The sequence below is a fragment of the Mauremys reevesii genome, linkage group 1, assembly GCF_016161935.1.
Source record: "Mauremys reevesii isolate NIE-2019 linkage group 1, ASM1616193v1, whole genome shotgun sequence".
NCBI lineage: Eukaryota > Metazoa > Chordata > Testudines > Geoemydidae > Mauremys > Mauremys reevesii.
In genome coordinates, this window is record NC_052623.1 from 289,933,782 (window position 1) to 289,938,675 (window position 4,894).

At 39.6% G+C, this 4,894-nt stretch overlaps 1 long non-coding RNA gene across 1 annotated transcript; it reads left to right on the forward strand.

Moving 5' to 3' along the window:
• Nucleotides 1–882: 882 nt before the first annotated feature.
• Nucleotides 883–3,478, forward strand: LOC120394835. The gene is made up of 2 exons (XR_005592411.1): nt 883–1,390; nt 3,432–3,478. It is a non-coding gene; the product is annotated as an uncharacterized LOC120394835 (long non-coding RNA).
• The last annotated feature ends 1,416 nt before the right edge of the window (nt 3,479–4,894 follow it).

The window sequence follows — 4,894 nt, forward strand, 5'->3', positions numbered from 1 at the left end:
GTGGAATCTCCTTCCTTAGAGGTTTTAAAGGCCCAGCTTGACAAAGCCCTGGCTGGGATGATTTAGTTGGTGTTGGTCCTGCTTTGAGTAGGGGGTTGGACTAGATGACCTCCTGAGGTCCCTTCCAACCCTTATATTCTATGATTAGGAAGGGAGGGAAACAAGGAGCTGGTGGGGGCAGGGAGGTGGGAGAAGAGAGGAGACAGGTCTGACACGGATCAGGAGTGAGCAAGGGGGAACTTGAACTGCCTTGGCAAAGAGACTGGGATAAGGAGCTGAGGACACAGTTTGGATGAGTTGTCTGGTGAGAAAACTGGGAGCCATGAGGATGGGGAACATGGGTGAGTAAGACATCAGGGAGTGAGGAAGGGAACTGGGATTGGCTGGTCAAGGAGACTGGGAGTAGGACAGGGAAGGAAGTTGGATGGATGAGACTATGACTTACTGTGTAAGGAGACTGGAACTAACTAGGAGAGGAGCATGGGACTAGGACAAGCAGTCAGTGATGGAGTAGAGACAGGACTAGCACAGGGTGGAAGGGAAGGGGCAGAAAGGATCAATCTTGGGGTGGGGACAAAGTTGTAAGAAGAGTCTGGGCCCACTAGAGTGTGAAGACTGGAATCCTGGGTTCCAGACTTTCACCCTTCCTTTCCTGTCAGCAAATATCTGCAAAACTCAAATGGCAATGTCTGTGTCAAATCCACTTGTACTTTTAGTGTACACAGCAATAGCAGGATGTCCTCCTCGATCAGTTACTCATTAACTCACGTGGCAGACGTCTGTGTGGTGAACTTACAGGTTTCAACCCTGGTGATGAACCATTATGATGTCACATGATTTATTTTGTTTTTTCAGTTTGCTTTTTCAAAATCCTGGGAAATCTCCTCCACACAGACCCACCCACCCCATTAAAAGATGAAGGGTGCAATGTCACATACTCAAAAAAGTTAGGAAATACCAGAATTAAGGTTCCCTAGCCAACCTTAATTCGGCCTCCTTGCACATGTGCATTATGGTAGTATGTGTTCATGTAATTAAAGACTATTTTTTCCACAGGATAGAGTTGCTCTGGGAATGAATCAGAGTTGCATAGTGAATCTAAGAGCCCCTGCCTCATTTGTTGCAGAAGTTGGAAGGAGTGTGATGAATAAGGTAGGGATTGCAGGAAGAGAAAGGAAGTTGAATGCTGCCCTGGAGCACTGGATTTTATCTCTGCCTCTGCTACAGAGTTCTAATGTGATGCTGGCAAGTCGTTTAAACCAAACTTTTCACACATGGTTACTTACTGTGTGTTCTTCAGTAGCTTGGTGTTCAACCTGAAGTCTGAGATACAGAAGAGCTGAGCACCCACAACTGCAACTGAAATCAATGTGAGCTGGGCTTTGAACATGTAAGTGCCATATAATGCTAAGTACCCTGAAAAAAAGTCCAAGTCCTGTGTATCTCAGATTGGACCCCCAAATCTGGTGGCTACTTTTGACCTTAATCTCTCTGTGCCTCAGTTTGTCATCTGTAAAATGGGAATAAGCAGTCTCCCCTTCATAGGGGTTTTGCGCACAGGCAATTTTAATTCTGGAATTGCCTAAGTTTTGAGTGTTTGAATTTACAACCATAGTTTTCTTTAAAGTAGGTTTTTTGTGTGTAATTAAGCAATAGTGCTGCCTTTGCATATTCCTGTCATGTTCAATTTAAAACTCAAGTAATTCTTGAACAGAGTTCCCAAGTATCAATGGCAATGAGCTCACAACTAAGCAACTGTGAATTGCCACCTATATTTAAGGACTGTCTTTGTGTGTGTGTGTTTGTACAGTGCTTAGCACACTAAGGTCCTGATCTGTGATTGAAGCCGCAAGTAACTACCCCAATATAGATAGTAAGTAATAATTTCATCTCATAATTAAATCTAAATATTTCACCCAAAGACATGATTTTTTTTCTTATTATCAATGCTTAACTAACTAATTCAAAGCTCATGTCAGTAACAAATCAAGTACGAAACAAAGTTAATTACACCATGGATCAGAAATTCATTCACTTTGTAATTAAAAGTTTGACATAAAGCCACAGAATAGTCCCTGTGAGTCCTTTCCAGAGATTCCTAAAAATAAGAAGCCTCAGAAACTAATTCTCTTTCTCTTAAAAAAAAAAAGTTGTTATACTTTCTATAGAGAGACAAATCCAAATAGAATCCAAAACATCTTTAGTTCTCTCAAAGAATCCCATAAGAATATTCAGCCTGCTATTAAAACATGAAAGTACCAGCTATTTTAGTATTTAAGGTAATATAGTAAAGAATTGTTAGAATCTGATATGATGAATTGTAAAATAAATCCAAAACGTGCCTTCAGTTAGAGAGAAATCAAATAATAAAATTAAATATTTTCTAATGTCAATGTGAAATTTTTTTTAAATGCGAGAGTTGCATTTGAACGTATAGGTTAGTGTGTAATCTAATTTGTTCACCCATCATTTGCAAATATACAGATTTTTAGAGGGGAACACAAATCTTCATATTAACTTCTGTACCGTCCCATTTTCTACACTTTTTAGGACACATGCTCAACCTTTCCCTTTCATACAGGCCAGTTTTTCTATCAGTCCCTGGAAAAAATATAAGCAGCTTAAGGATCTGTGAATAGACAAACAAGCTGGTCCATCAGCGAACACCACAGATCTTCACATGAACACACACAAATCTCTACCTGGTGTGCTAATAAAGCAACCTTGACTAACTTAGCTAATAGAGGGAATGGATACGTTGAGCAGACATAATAGATATTCCTTCCTGTAGAGATCAGTGGCAGACATGCATACAAATTAATACATTTAGTTGCAAAAATGCCAGGTTCCAATATGTTAAAATGGATATGTTCCTTCTGCCACCTTTGTGTTGACTTCACCATGAAAACAATAAGGATTCCTAACCTATATAATCCAAGTTACAAGGACTGTCATATTCCCCTTCCGCTCTTCTTTTATTGTCGGAAGACCTTTTTATTACAAGATCTTTAGAGGCTATGTCATCTCATGCCTGTTAAGCACTATGCATACTTCTGGCACTGTATAAATAATGAGTACTGATTGCACCATAGCTCATAATGTTTCAGAGTCATAATATACACCATGAATCAGAAGAGATTTATTATTGTACTGTCTTCTACTTAAGTTGGAAATTTAGCGCAGAGGTTTTGTTCTTGGTTTAATAAAAATCTAGTCATTGTAAGGCACCTGTGACAATTAAGGAGCTATGTAAATAGTGCCAAAGGCAGTCAGAATTTAAAAAGTACTTACACCTTCTTGCAAACCAGCAAGAAAAATGAGTATCTTATAAACCTCACACTCATGTTGTTGCCTGCTGGTCTCCTATTCAATAAACAATAGTTGTAAAAATGGGGAAAAGAGTTACTAAGAATTCTGATTTTTCTTTGCAGATTATGAATGGATCAAAACTTGTGCAAGGACTGAAAAGCAAATTATGGTAATAGAACAGCTATCCCCACCTACAGAGTGATTAAAAATTAAGACTTTTTTGCTGCAAAGCTTTTTTTGCTGAAGACAATAGCAACACAAAAGCTTTTAAAGACATTTCATTGTCCAATGCAGAGTATTACAAGGCTATTGAATTAGAATATCAGAAAACACATTCAGGATGATTGTATACTAGCCAGAAAAAGTAAACTGGTCATTCCCTGCTTCTGATGAGTCATGCGAATGATGTGATTAAGCAGATAAATGTAGCAATGATCAATGTGTTGTGGATGGTTGCCTTGAGATGACAACTATACTACATAACGTGTGTGTCACACTGTCCAGATTTTTAAAAAAAACAAAACACATTAGCAAATCCCTCATACTTCTAACCTCATCCTTAAACAATTACTCACATTGTACTAGGCACTTTTCAGAAGGTATAGAGACAAGGCTCACTGATGCGGACAATTTTACAGACTTAGGGTATATCTACACTGCAATTAAAACACCCCTGGCTGGCCAGTGTCAGCTGACTCAGGCTTGCAGGTCATAGAATCATAGAATCATAGAATTCAAGATCAGAAGGGACCATTATGATCATCTAGTCTGACCTCCTGCAAGATGCAGGCCACATAAGCCGATCCACCCACTCCTTAGCAAGCGACCCCTGCCCCATGCTTCGGAGGAAGGCGAAAAACCTCCAGGGCAGTGTAGACTTTTGGGCTCCGGTTCAAGCTGGAACACCTACACTGCAATTTTATAGCCCCACAACCCTGAGTCAGCCAGCCAGGGGTGTTCTAATTGCAGTGTAGACATACCCTAATCAGACAAACTTAGGAAGGGGCAGGCAGAAGGAAGAGGTTAAGACATAGGGAGAGAAGGGTTCAGGCAAATACAAATAATAGATCAGTATTATGTTGTAAATAGAGCTTATGAACTCCACAGAAGTCAGTGGAACTATGCTAATTTACACCCTCTGAGGATTTGGCTCTCTAAGCTCTGGGCTGGTTTTTGTTTTTGCATCTGACTTGTGAATTTCTGAAATGTGTTAAATTTTACATTAGCAGTTTCAAGAATGTTTTGTGGCAATGTCTGCTCACCAATCAGGATTAGCTGCTCCCTAGCAGTGTGTGAATAATTCAAATTGCATGCATCGCTTTTGTAATTATTTTAAGTGACTTCTAATCAGGATTTAAGGACCATGCCTCTACTCTCATTTCTAATTACAAACTGATGCTTGAAGGACTTTAGCTTGACTCAAGTGCCCTGAAATATGCTGCTCACGCCTAATGCATGCTGGCCTTCTGACTATTTCAAGGTGGCATGAAAAAAAGAAAAAAAAAAACCTCTTCGGTTAAGGAGAAATCATTTTCTACTATATGCTGCTGTAATGCTGATCTGATCCTCTTAGCATCAAGAGTAA